The following is a 14,819-nucleotide window of genomic DNA, read 5'->3' on the forward strand; positions in this document are numbered from 1 at the left end:
AGGGCAAAAGCCTACATTTTTCATTCAAAATATGAGACTGATCATATGTAATTTCACAGGCTTGCCTCAGTACTATCTGCTCATATAGACTTGGGTTGATCATTCGTTCTAATAGATGATTTCATCATTTTTAAAGCGAGAACGTTTTGTTTTTAGCTGTAGAGACTAAACAGTTCTGGCCTGGAGACTCGTCAAAACTCCCCTTTTGTGCCTAATGTGCTTAAAAGTCATTGTGGGTTTGGAAGTACATTAATAAAAATAAAATGAAGTAAATTACGACATTCACTAATTATGGGTGAACTATTACTTTAAGTGTGCTGCAAAGTGGACTTGTGGCTTTATGATGAGAATATGGAGCCAAAAGGGCGAAGCTGAATTTAAAGGGTTAGTTCACCCAAAAATGAAAATTCTGTCAGTAATTACTCTCATGTTGTTCCAACCCCGTTAAAGGAACACTCCACCGTTTTTTGAAATAGGGCTTATTCACTTTCTTTCCCACATTTAGATAGGTGGGCAAATGCATTTTTATCTCAGTGCATGCATTGTTTTAGTTTGACAGGGTCGGCGCTAGCTTAGCTTAGCACAATGAATGGAATCCTTTGTTGCCAGCTAGCATGTCCTGAGTAAAAGTGATATATAAAAAAATTTAAAAACCCACCTAATTACTTCTTGTGGCCTGCGTATTCACAACAAGTACAAATAGCGATGCAGATTAACACTAGGCGATTTCCTAGGCAGATATTGACTTATATATTAAGGACTATATTAGGGGGAAGCACAGGCGAAGCACTGCTACTTGGGCGTGATATCTCTGCGCCTAAGTAGCAGTGCTTCGCCTGTGCTTCCCCCTAATATAGTCCCAAGTCAATATCTGCATAGGAAATCGTCTAGTGTTAATCTGCATCGCTATTTGTACTTGTTGTGAATACGCAGGCCACAAGAAGTAATTAGGTGGGGTTTTTAAATTTTTTATATCACTTTTACTCAGGACATGCTAGCTGGCAACAAAGGATTCCATTCATTATGCTAAGTTAAGCTAGCGCCAACCCTGTCAAACTAAAACAATGCATGCACTGAGACAAAAATGCATTTGCCCACCTATCTAAATGTAGGAAAGAAGGTGAATAAGCCCCATTTCAAAAAACGGTGGAGTGTTCCTTTAAGACTTTCGTTCATCTTCGGAACACAAATTAAGATATTTCTGACCTAATACTTTTTGTGCGCAAAACCCCCTAAAATATTTGTTTCTTCTGTGTTTCTCTGAGTGAGTTCAGCGCAGTGTAACAGCGCAGCGCTTCTGGGTTGTACGTCAGAACGGAGGCTCACTATTGGCCAGCATCACACACATGACCAGCGTCGGCCAATAGTGAGCCTCCGTTCTGACGTACAACCCAGAAGCGCTGCGCTGTTACACTGCGCTGAACTCACTCAGAGAAACACAGAAGAAAATGAAGAGTTGAATAAAGTCGTTATTTTTGTTTGTTTTTCGCAAAAAAAAAAAGTATTCTCGTCGCTTGATGAACTTAAGGTTGAGCCACTGTAGTCACTTGGACTATTTTAACGATGTCTTTACTAACTTTCTGGGATGGCAGATTTCAATCACAGAGAAGCCTATGGAGGAGTGAGACAGCTCTCAGATTTCATCAGAAATATCTTAATTTGTGTTCTGAAGATGAACGAAGGTCTTACGGGGTTGGAACAACATGAGGGTGAGCAATTACTGATAGAATTATAATTTTTAGGTGAACTAACCCTTTAAACTGACCCTTCAGCACGTCACAGAAGCAGTTTTAGAGGAGAAACAAAGATAATACATGAGCACTAATCCTGAAAACCCCTGTCTTCAGTTCTGTGGCTCTTCTGTGTGTGAAACACGACACGATCGGCACCAGAATCAGGGCTGAAGACACAATATCAACCCCTGGATCTGTCCGAAACACGCAGCACACGACCGGATAATGGGCTAAAGCTGCCAGCTGAGATTCAGGCTTAGCACACACACACACACACAGAGAGAGAGAGAGAGAGAGAGAGAGAGGGGGGATAAGAAGGTGAGGTCGGGCTGAAGCGCACTGCGGTAGATTGTTCTGCTACACTGGCCTCAACACACACACAGACACACAGTGTGTTGCCTACATAGACAGCATCATAGACAGCATCATAGACAGCATCATAGACAGCATCATAGACACAAGCAACCGCAATATTAGAGACGCACCGGTCGACCAGCCATTAATCGGAATCTGATTGATGTCTGGACGTTTTTTGTTTTCTTTTGGTCAATCTCGGTTCCGGACTTACACACAAACTGCATTGCAATCATTTCCCAAAATGTCATTTGTGTGGAAATATTGCCAAGTCTGTAAACAAGACGTCAACACAGGCCGGAGACGGGACACGCTGAAGATGGACACAAAGAGGAGAGCAGAGATGCGACAGGAGAGGAAATACCGTACAGGCACAGCCGGTCACGGCTAAGATTAGGGATGAACCGATATGAACATTCTGGCCGATACCGATAACCGATAATTCTTTATATTAGAAAGCCGATAACCGATATATTGGCCGATAAATCTAAATCCACATTTTTGTATAATTTTTGAGAGCCTGATTACAAAAACAAAAGTCTCACCATTAAAAGCCATGTCCCAAACACACAATTCTAATGTTTTCATTATAATGTTATGTAGCCGATATGACAGACTTGCATGTCACACTTTACTGTATTTTGTTTTTTGGAAGTGATTCCAATCATATTTCAAGCTATTCAAAAGCATCATGTTGAACACTGTGCGCATCTGAAGTGTCTCAGCTGAAGGAAATAATACAGACAAATTTTTTCATCAGGCCGATACCGATAATATTAAACGTGTGTAGCGTCTTTGTTTGGATCTTGATTAAAAATGCAGTGATTGCCTCATTTCAAATAGCTACAGTTATTTTTGTTTAAGGCAGATTTGACCTGTCACAGAGCAAATAAACAAAAATAATGACTTTAAAAATAATAATAATAATAATAATAATTATTATTATTATTTGGCAACCGGTATATATTGGAATCTGCCCATTTTCTTGTAAAAAAAAGTTACATTTTATTTAAGGTTTCTGTGTTACAGTGTAATTATGAATTTATAAGTACTGTGCATCAATAATTAACTAAATGTACTTACTATAGGGCTAGTTGCATGTAATTATGCATAATTTATAGTTATTACTACAGTATAACATGCACTGCAAAAAATGTCTAACCTCCCCAACTCAATTTTCTAGTGACTGGTAACATCTACATTTTTCAATTGGCCCATGTGAAATATGTATTATATAATTTACAGAATTTCACTTGGGCCAATTGATAAATTTAGATGTGACCAGTCACTAGAAAATTTCAAGTTTGGGAGGTTAGAATTTTTTTACTGTGTGTGTGTGTGTGTGTGTGTGTGTGTGTGTGTGTGTGTGTGTGTGTGTGTGTGTGTGTGTGTGTGTGTGTGTGTGTGTGTGATTGCAGGATTATGAAGACCGCATCATGTAGAGCACGCAGAGATGAAGCAGCAGGTGCTTTCACTCAGAATCCCACAAAATAATGACAGAGAGAGAGAGAGAGAAAGTACTGCATGAGAGGCAACGCAAAACCAAAATCTAATGATTTAACACCGCTAGAGAAGAAACAGAGTCAAAGCGGTCCGATAATGTCCTGAGATGCAGGAAAAACGAAAAGGCTCATTACAGTAAGACAAGTGGTTATTAATATCCTCCATTCACCAATCTAAACACAAAACTGTGCCTGAAACTAAAGCTTTTCTCAATACGGATGATGACAGTGCAATCATTTACTGTACATTAATTCATTCAAAGCATAACAAATGATGAAAAATCACAATTCATAATCCACATGCAATGTAACGCAGTTCAACATGATTGAACACAATTTAAAATCAAAATGGATATTTAGGTATTGATAACATCTCAAGACAGGTGTACTGTGAGGGTCTTAAATGCGTATCTTTAACAACACGTCGTGGTTTCATAAATCAGCCAGTAATTAATTAGTCTTCAGTGCAACAGAGCAACAATTCTCAGGTCGAGAAGATGTGACCGAAATTAATAATGATCAGTGAGTGAGTCAGATGTTAATTCATTAACATCATCACCAAATGATTCAGCGAGTCATTAGACTAATTCAATTACAAATAACTGAATGTTTGTCGTTGCATTCAATAAAGAGATCTAGAGATGTGTATCTATCTGAATATAAAGTTGTGTTATCTTGTATTAGAACTGCTAACAGAACCAAATGTAAAACCATTTAATTCTGATTAAAAACAATCTTGCTCTTAACGCCACCATTTTTTTCATTTTTTCTTTAAAAAAAATGGTCTAATTAAAAATGTAAGAGCAAGATCAACCAATGAGAGGTGTCACCACTGTTACCATGGCAACCGGAAGAGGGATGTTTTGAGTTTTGTAGGCAGAGGCTAGACTCACTCGATCAGCTTGTTGCTGTAATACATCGATCCACCTCTGAGCTGTGGCTGGTTTGGTTCAAAGATTAGAAAACTTGATTGACAATAATAGTTCACTCAAAAATAAATACTTTCCTTCAACCTCAGAGCACAAAAGGAGGCATTTTCCGGCTATGACGATGGGAATGAAGTGTTTCAAGCTTCATAAAAGCTTCAAACCATCTTCAGATTTTCTCCTGTTGTGTTCAGCGGAGAAAGGAAAGTCAGAAGGGATTGGATGAGTCAACGATGACGACTCTGTGATTCCTCTGGAGAAAAACACCACAGAATCCTGAACACGAGCTGTGAACTGAAAGCGTTTGTTTCCAGGTTAAACCGGATCAGGTCTTCATAGGGAATCATGAGATCCTTTATCTTTATCCTGTTAATAACCTGACAAGATGATGCTTTTGGAAACAGTCTAAAGCCCTGTTCGGACAGGACTAGTTTAACATGGAGAGGTGGGGTAATGTAATTTTACAACAGGACATCTGTGATATTAATGGCCAATTCACACGGGATTAGATATCTCAGTAAAACTAGAAGAAGTGGGAGATTAACTTGATTTGCACACCCTCCCTGTCATCATGTGAGTAATAAGTTGCTTCCTGATCATCATCATGTGCGCAAACACATATATATAACCTTATATATATATATATATATATAAAACAGTTAGTAATCTATACTGACATTGTCCATAATGATCACTGAGATGCACATTCGGACGGGACTAACATCACGGAGAAGCTCTGGTGATTATTACTTTGTTAAACTAGTCCAGTCTGAATAGGGCTGATGTTAGTAAAGATCACGGTGACTTTTACCTTCAGTAAAAAGGTCCGGAAAAATTCCCTCAGGTGATACTAATCCCGTGCGAATAGACCCGCTGTAAATACGTACGTAAATATTCCGTCATTTCCTGTTTAAAAGTAGTTTTCCACGTTTTTTCCAAGTATGGAGACGCTTGAAAAGCATCAGTTGTGTTCTAGACGCTGGAACGAGTCTGTGGCAAAACTCAAGTGTTTCACACACACCATTCAGATCAGAGAGAAGATCAAAAGCACTTGTTAGAGGCACAAAACATCTTTTAGCATTAGCTAAGTGCTTATTACCAACACAATCCAATCTGAAGTTAATTAATACATCGTTCCACCGGACATAACTGTTTTATATATCTAAATATAGGTTATATGTGTTTGCGCACGTGATATCAGTGTAATACACACATCGACATGAGGGTGACGGCGATGAGTTATTCTCCCACTTCTGCTAGTTTTACTGAGATATCGTATCCCTGTGCGAATTGGCCATTAATATTATAGACGTCCTGTGGTAAAATGACATTACTCCATCTACCCGTATAAAGTTAATCCCGTCCGAAAAGGGCTTTAGAAGTCTGATCAGGAACACACGCCCGAGGGTCTGCTTTGATTTCACAGGGTCTGACTTGAGTGTGTAAGAGAAAGCCATTAAATATAAAGCCAGCATCAGTGTAAGGCGTTCCCTTAAGGAAGAGTCCGAGTCTGGCTGCATTTCTTTATTCATACTCTTTGTACGTTTATTTATTTACGCTGAACCCACGAACCTACTTACAGTTGTAAAAAAGCAAAAAGATGTTTCTATTTTCTCCGACTTTAGCATCAAAAACGAGGGGAAACGGAGAGAAGGTGGAAAAAATAAGTAAAATGGGGTGAAATGAGAGTCTATGTCCAGATCTATTTGATTTTTACCACTGAAATTAGGTCAGAAACTAATGCATGATGGGGTTTTATTGTGGTAATTAGAATTGACTGTTACAATCAATAATGCATTGAATTTTCCTGCATTCCCAGTTCACACATAAAAAAGGGAAAAAAGGAGTTTCAAAAGTTTTCTTGGTTTAAAAAGAGTGATATAAATGTGGAGTATAACAAGTTAATAATACATTTTAAGATCATGTTACATTTTAATCGTGTTTTATGTCATATATTATTAATATTGGTCTCCACATCTTCTATGAAGTTTAATCAGGGTTGTGAATAACTGAACACTAACACTAAAAGGTTTTTGGTCCGTCCTATGAGCACAAATTCAATCGAAGTTCAATTCCTGACCATGTCCATGAAGAGAAAATACAATTACACCAAAACAAAGGGAAGAAGAAGGAGAAGAAGAAGGAAAAGACAAAAGAAACGGAAAGGAAAAGAAGGAGGAGGAGGAAAATAAATAATGTAATGAGAAAGTTAGCAGCAGCATCTGTGGTCTAAATATGTACAATTACAATAACCGTATTAAACTACAACAAAAGACCACATGTTTCCTATTTCATAAGTTGTTCATGAGCATCTGCTAAATGAAAGGAAAAACTCTGAGGTCATCAGGGGAAAACATCAACTGGACAAAAGAGTCTTTCTTTGTTAGTGAGTGTGTGTGTGTGTGTGTGTGTGTGTGTGTGTGTTGAGATTGAGGACAATCAAAAAGAAAGAGGAATACATAGATTTCCACAGAAGACTCTGAAGACCAGGAACAAAATGAGAAACCAGGCCTGTGTTTCTCTAACACACCCTAACCCTCAGTAGATCATGAAGAGCCATCAGTGCCAGTCTTCTGCTTCTGAGAAACACAGTCCAGACCGATGAGATAATTAAACAGCCATCAGTACCAGTGGCTTCATCAAATTGAGATGATGGTCCTTCAATTCCATAAAAGCCCACGAGACCACGTATGATTGAACATCACTGAGTTAACAAGACTCTGGACGGCTCGCTGCTGGTTATATTTGTGCCAAAGTCTGATAAAATAACCAAAATAATCATCCAACCAAACTCACACACATGAGAGACAGCGGCTACATTCACACAGATATCAGACCGGTTTCATATAGTTGTGTTCAACCACAGTTTAGATAGTGTGGAGAGTGAGTGACAAACACATTCTGCCAAAAAGTCTTCTGAAATGTACCGAAGTCACCAGAGAGCAAATGTCATGAACACCAGATATATCTGTTTACTAGTGTGATCAGGACACTAGTTCATTTATGTAAGTGAGGATAGCAAAATAAAGTAAACTATGACATATTATACACAAAAATTTACAGTCACTCATACAGTGACTACCAGTAAAATGTATGCAAATCTGGGACCAAAAATGACCTGATCATGTTTTACTGAAGTGTTTTTTCTTTAATTACTAATTTTTTACACATTTTTACACCTCAGACTGAACAAAATGAAGCATTGCTTGGTGATTGGTTGAGATGAACTGGTATTATCTAATTGTGAAGTTAAATTTAACAGCTGACAGATATTCAACATAATTCCTCTGTGAGACAGTCTAACTAGTCTGACCAGTCTAAGAAGGAAGGACAAAACCAGTGAAATATCAACTGATTTGATAACTCTTGAGTTTTTGTCATTATTATTACCATTTTCTAAACTATAGCGAATAAACTGTGATAATGTGAGCAATGTTGGAGGTGTCAGCTGTATATGATCTTATTCATGTTTTTATGTTATTACAAGTATTTCACAGCCATAGAGTGAGACAAAACTCTATCTTGGTATTTACAATCTGCTACTATGGTTCGGGCTACACACACACTCGGGCTACACACACACTCGGGCTACACACACACTCGGGCTACACACACACACACTCGGGCTACACACTCGGGCTACACACTCGGGCTACACACTCGGGCTACACACTCGGGCTACACACTCGGGCTACACACTCGGGCTACACACTCGGGCTACACACTCGGGCTACACACTCGGGCTACACACTCGGGCTACACACTCGGGCTACACACTCGGGCTACACACTCGGGCTACACACTCGGGCTACACACTCGGGCTACACACTCGGGCTACACACTCGGGCTACACACTCGGGCTACACAAGCAGGTTGCCTTTGGCTACCAGTTTAAGACAGCACTTTAAAAAAAAAAATCTGTAAAAATAGGGCACAATCTACTGTATTAATGTGACGGAATTTTACGCGTTTTTATTTTTTTTCAGTTGTTTAACCTGTATTTTGAAATTTGAACTTTATTGCGTTGTGTTTTATGGTTAACGGAAACGTCAGTAAAATGACTGCATAATGTCCGGGTAATAAGATGCCAGTTCTTTTTCTGTTAATTCTATGGATTTATTTTCCACAGTGAGTATTTGGTCTTGTATCTTGTTGGCATGTTTCATTCCCAGATGCAGGAGCAGCGTTTACAGTGATCCCGATCCGCTCTGAGACACCGCAAACGTCACCGATCATGTGTAAATGAACACCGTGATGCGCTTCAATCTGAAACATGCAGCGCATATAGGCTGTCTGTTTAATTCAGTCGCAGCCTTTGCAATTAGATAATCACACTAAGCCATATCACGAGTTTGGTTTTGTTTAAATGAATCATGCATCCCTTCAAAACAGGTTAATGCATTACTGCTAAAAATAAATGTATCTATAAAAAAATAATAATAAAAAAAGGATTTTACTTACAGAGCCAGACTGTTGTGTTCAGTATAGAGATAATTTGATCTGTTCAGTAATGTCCTGCACAACTGCGCTTGTTAAAAACACGTTCAATCGAGTTATCACAGCATCACATGCCCGGTATGAAATCTAAAACATCTCTTGGCTCTTGTGCTGATGCATTGAAGTAATCGAGTTTGAACTTTAAACGTTTTAATTCTCTCAGTGCATTAAAGTACGTCTTCTTTCTGCAAGCAGGAAACATTTTCTCAACGACCCGCCAAAACTTGATAGCGTCTGCATTTTATTGGATTATCGATATCCTGAAGCGGTTCACGGCTGGTCATTTATCCGAGGCGTGTGGACAGACATCAAGTTGAATATCGGTCTTGATGGCCGTGACCTCAGCGGACCGTCTAGAAGTGTGAAGCGAGAGGAATACCCTGAGGAGATGTGCAGTTCCTCATCCAGATCTGCTGATGTCTATATTTCTGACATGAAGTCAGTGCCGTCTTCACACACAAGGCCAGACTGAACTAAAGAGAAGCTCTAGAGGTACAGCATGGCGTAGACACTAGGGGTGTAACGGTTCTCGGTAAAAATACAAAGCGACTTGCATTGCATTGCATTTGCATTCTTATCAGTTCTTGCTTACCCTGGGAATCGAACCCATGACCATCGCTCTACAGTTCAATCTACAGGAAAGCCAGTTCTGAATGTTATGATATGAAACTTAAAGGATGTTTTAATGGTGCAAAGTCATCTTATATGTCAAAAGATCAAGGCAAATTTAATTTATCATGACCCCTTTAATGTATATAGTCGATTATATCGTGGCTTTTTCAGTAGCTCAAACCGGAGAGCATTCACTTAGCAACGTCAAGGTCATGGGTTTGATTCCTATAATGCATGAACTGATAACATGCAATCAAAGTCACTTTGGATCAAAGTAGTCTAAAACGTAAAAACAACATCAATTGACTAATTCTAAAAAACATTTATAACTAAAATGGACACCATTTCCATCCGAAACAAACATGTTTTACCATAAACAGGACTAGTAATATATGCAAAATTAATAAAATGACCAACAGCAAAAGCCAAAATAATGAATCAATGGGACACATGGCTTCATTTTGCACAGCATATCAAAGTTGAGTGATTTGCATGTGTTTTTTTCCACTAGTTATTTGCACTAACCGCTGTTTTCCTCTATCAGATCAGACGTCTGTTTTTGGGTCACGACACACGGTTGAGAACCGCTGCCGTAAACAACATGCATTCAGCATGACACAGCAGTGAGCTTTCAGCTGTTGCGTCTGACACACACACACACACACACACACACACACGGCCACGATCATGTGACCGAACACACTTATCTCACGCGAACAGACCCTCTGCCATCTCAGAGGCAGCAAAAACACCGACCCAGAGGAGAATAGTGACATATCTGAACTCTGATGATATTTGGGTTTAGTCCTTGCCAGAACGTTTGGACATTCATGCACAAAGCCTCAAATCAAAATGTCCAAGTCTAAAGTGATTTGCGGGTCACTTTATAAGATCCTGAGCCATTTCTACAAGGATGCACTCCTTTAACTTGACCCTGCAATGCTTGGGTAACCTCCCAGAACACCCTGTACTAAACCCCCTCAGATCAACCTAACATGATGATACACAGATACATGACGTGCATGTTGATTTAACATAGCACTCATCGTATTACTTTGGATAAGCCTCTGAGAAGCAGGTAAACACAGATCTGCTGGATAAGTTATTAATGATACAGGCTCAACTGTTATTATGAGCAGATGCTGAGAGACGAGACGCTCAACACAACACACTCTTCCTCCGGCTCCTCGTTAGACACATCAGAGTGAAACTCTCGCTACTGATCACTAAATCATATTCAAACTCCCTTCTGGCCACCAGTGAAATACATGCCATGTTTCCATCCAACAATTTGTATGCAAATTTTGGGATATCCCATTAAAAACACACTGGATGGAAACGCCATGATGCGCAATAATTCTAAAAATATGCATAAAAAATGTTTTGCATGATATTCAAACTTTCCTTCTGGCCACCAGTGAAACACATGCCATGTCTCCATCCAACTATGTTTATGCAAATTTTGGGATATCCCATAAAAACACACTGGATGGAAACGCCATGATGCGCAATAATTGTAAAAATATGCATTATTTTTTTTTTGCATGATTTTCAGACTTTCCTTCTGGCCACCAGTGAACTATTTTAATGCAAATTTTGGGATATCCCATAAAAACACTGATGCACAATGACAATTGCAAATAATTGCACAAGTTTTGTCTTACACTCTGAGACGACGAACTTATTTATGATGGCGGATAAAAGAGAAGTCAGCTATTTTGAACTTGCTCTCAGATTTTGTGCAGTTTTTACCATTTCCAGATGTTGTACTTTAACAAACTCCTCTTACAGTTTTGGTCTGATCCTCTTCAAATTTGGCGAGTGTAATCTTAAGGCCTTTGCGATGTTAAAATGTGAAGATCTTGAGTCTTTGCTGAAGGGTGTGTCCGTGGCGGCCTGACAAATTCTGATGTTTCACCATGAAAGAGGAAGCTGTTCTACCTCAGGCATACAATGTCCAATCTGCCCCAAACTTCACAATGTTTGATAAGAGTCCTGTCCTGAACACATCTACATGACAATATTCAGTTATTGTAATAGCACAACATGCTGGTAGCAGGATGTGTGGCAAATACAAATTACTTTGACATAGTCCTCCTATATTTACATACTGCCCACCATTTTCCTAAAGCCGCCTTTCATCGCTGCTTGCAGCTTTAATTATTATTATTATTATTATTATTATTATAAATATTACTTTATTTAAATGTCAAGTATGTAATTTGTGTAATACAGAACTGGATAAATAATGCCAGAAAATAAAACTAGAGTTAAGTCAATGTTGGCATCGCTCAAACAAACAGATTGCAGTTCAGTTTGCTGCCACTAATGGCACATAAATCTGCTTCCGAGTGGAAAATGTTTTAAAGAGGTGGTATAATACCCTTTTCACAAGATGTAAAATAAGTCTCTGATGTCTCCAGAGTGTGTGTAAAGTTTTAGCTCAAAATACCCCACAGATATTTTTATATTGCATGTTAAAGTTGTCACTTTTTGAGGGTGAGCAAAAACGCACCGTTTTTGTCTGACCCTTTAAATGCAAATGAGCTGCTGCTCCCGGCACAGGGGGCGGAGCTACAACAGCTCATGTCCTTTTACCTCACACAGACATGCACAGGAAATGTCAATGTTTATGTTCAAACCGGAGTCAGACGAAGATGGAGAGACTCAAGAAGTGACAAAAGCTTCTTTTAAAAAGGGGTTCAATCTCACAAACTTGACCAGACCAGTCAGATCACAAGCTCTCGTTTACAGTCTGCCTTCAACTTAACGCTGTGTAGAACAAAACTGAAGCTGATTGAACATGACACCTGCATAACCTGTGTCTAAACGTACACCTGTGTGAGAGAGAGAGAGAGAGAGAGAGAGAGAGAGAGAGAGAGAGAGAGAGAGAGAGAGAGAATTAAACCCTGTAATCACATTATCCAAACACCCCAAAACATGTCAGTAGGGCTGTCGATGTAAACCAGCACGTTCTACACGCTAATGTCCCTCAACTGTCACAGTTATTTTTCTCTATTTCTTTCAGGCAATTAAATAAATCTTTTGGAACCACAAATCAAGTTTGCAAAGCGGGACTGAAGCAAATGTGCAAGACTTCAGTGGGCAATTCAAGACTCAACAACAGTTTTCAACAATCCCGTCTAGGATTTGAACCCAAAACTTATCAATTAGCAGCCGAGGTTTTAACCGATAAGCCAAGCACCCTGAGGTGAAGCCGGTCTCAGATGCAGCAGTGACGGAAGGAAACAGTCGAGACATGGACAGCTTACTCATATCAACTACTGACTGAGACAAAACACCTGCTTGGATTCATAGCAAAACATTATTACTTGATCAAACTTTCTCAAATCCATGACAATAAAAGTGAAACCCTCACTGGAGATAGTAATGATCCCTGTGTGTCCACAGAACTTCAAACAAACAAACAAACAAACAAATAAATAAATAAAATTCAGCACCATCAGAAATAAAGATGACAATCATCAAACCTCAAAACTAGACCATATCCATCCAAAAAAAAATTTTTTTATGTTAAAAACATTGTAAAAATTTATAAATATAGGGTATAGCATTGTGAAACAAACTATAGATGAGTGCAATTTAGTAGGTTATCTAAAAATAAAAATTTAAATATAATAAACACTTTGCCAAATACAAAATTACAATAAATATGTAACATTGTTTTTGTATTTTTATTTATTTATTTTTGTATTTTAATAAAGTTCATGTTAAAAACATGCAGTTAAAAATGTAAAAAAATAATATACTTTAAAAAATAATAATAATGGAATAAATACATAAATAATTAATTAATATAGGCCTATAGCACTGTGCAGCAAACTATGGACGATTAGGAGTGCAATTAAGTGTGTAAAAAAGTATATATAATAAAGACTTTACTAGTTGACAAATCTAATGACAAGTAAATAGCCCTATTTAATAGTTTTTCTATTTTTATTGAATAAAGTTCATGTTAAAACCATGCAGTTAAAATGTAACTTTAATATATATACATTAAATGCAGATTTTACTTTCACTGTTAATAAGCATTAAAGAAACAATTAATTATGTAAAAAATTGTGAATATTTCATTTCACATTTTCAGGTGCAGGTGTTGCAGCTCATATTCATACTCATAACCTATATATCCAGATCTCTCTCTGTTATTAATGTTCATTAAAGTCTTGAATGTTCACTCACATTATTTAATTAGCATTTCCAACACTTATTGCATATTTTTCCTATGCTTTTATTGATGCTGTATAAATAAATCGCCCCAATAAATTACGATGAATTAAATTGAAATAACCAACATTATCTGAATATAAAGAGCTGCTTTAAATGCTTAAACGACGTTTAATGAAGGAACGTGATAAAATAAGCTATAACGTTACATAGACGCAGTCATTGATGTTTTTAATAATATCATGATCAACCCGCATGTTAAAGTAGGGCGTTTCTGACCGATTCACGGAATTAAATATATTGTTCACACACAGAGAAACGCTATAAAACAAAAGAGAAATTGTCGTCCGGCATGAGCGAAGGATGGTGGGGAATGTGCGTTACACAATCTAGTTGTTTTATGTGCAGCTTTGTCGAATCGGTAGATAAATAAAGACACATAATGTAACAAACACTAGACACAATGTCATGTAACGCGTCGCGTCAAAGTCGCGCGTGAATGAATGACGATCAGAATCACTGCGCCAAATATTCGCACATGATTTACAATAACGCAATGGAAATAATGTCTCCCGTTACCTGTCAATCCGAACGGATTTGAGGACTCTGTTGTCTCTGTTGACTCCTTTGCTCCAATGACAAGATCCCAAATAGAATAAATCCTTTTCCAAATCCACCGTGGAATAAATTAACTCTACAAGCGCGTTCAATAATATCCTCATCAGAATAAAAACACGCGCACTTCTTGTTGTCTGAGGTTAAATTTCTCTTAACTTGTTTTTTTGACACAGGTGCGGGTCGTGCTTGTTTTCTTTATGAGGATGCACGGACGGACGCTTCACGAATATAAATACCGGTTATTTGGAGGCTTAATATATTCAGCTGTGTGAAGCGACGTAGTGTGTGAGGGGCCGTTTTCAAAATGGCGGCCTCCTTGGCTACTTTTCAGCGTAAAAGTCCTCGTTAGGGCTCGCTGAAGGGTCATTTAAATAAATAAAAAAACCAGG

The 14,819-nt window shown here is 38.3% G+C and overlaps 1 protein-coding gene across 4 annotated transcripts in view; it reads right to left on the reverse strand.

Annotated features, from left to right (window-relative positions):
- Positions 1-14,721, reverse strand: part of tmem63bb (transmembrane protein 63Bb) — a 55,546-nt gene extending 40,825 nt beyond the window's left edge. For 3 of the 4 annotated variants that reach the window (XM_082155804.1, XM_082155802.1, XM_082155805.1), the window contains exon 1: positions 14,392-14,720. The gene's annotated coding sequence lies outside the window, so the exon portion shown is untranslated. Of the gene's footprint in view, positions 1-14,391 lie in introns of all 4 variants that reach the window. The other variant, XM_082155803.1, reaches the window with a different exon arrangement.
- Positions 14,722-14,819: the final 98 nt, after the last annotated feature.

Source organism: Leuciscus leuciscus (assembly GCF_965113295.1).
Source record: "Leuciscus leuciscus genome assembly, chromosome: 23".
Lineage (NCBI taxonomy): Eukaryota > Metazoa > Chordata > Actinopteri > Cypriniformes > Leuciscidae > Leuciscus > Leuciscus leuciscus.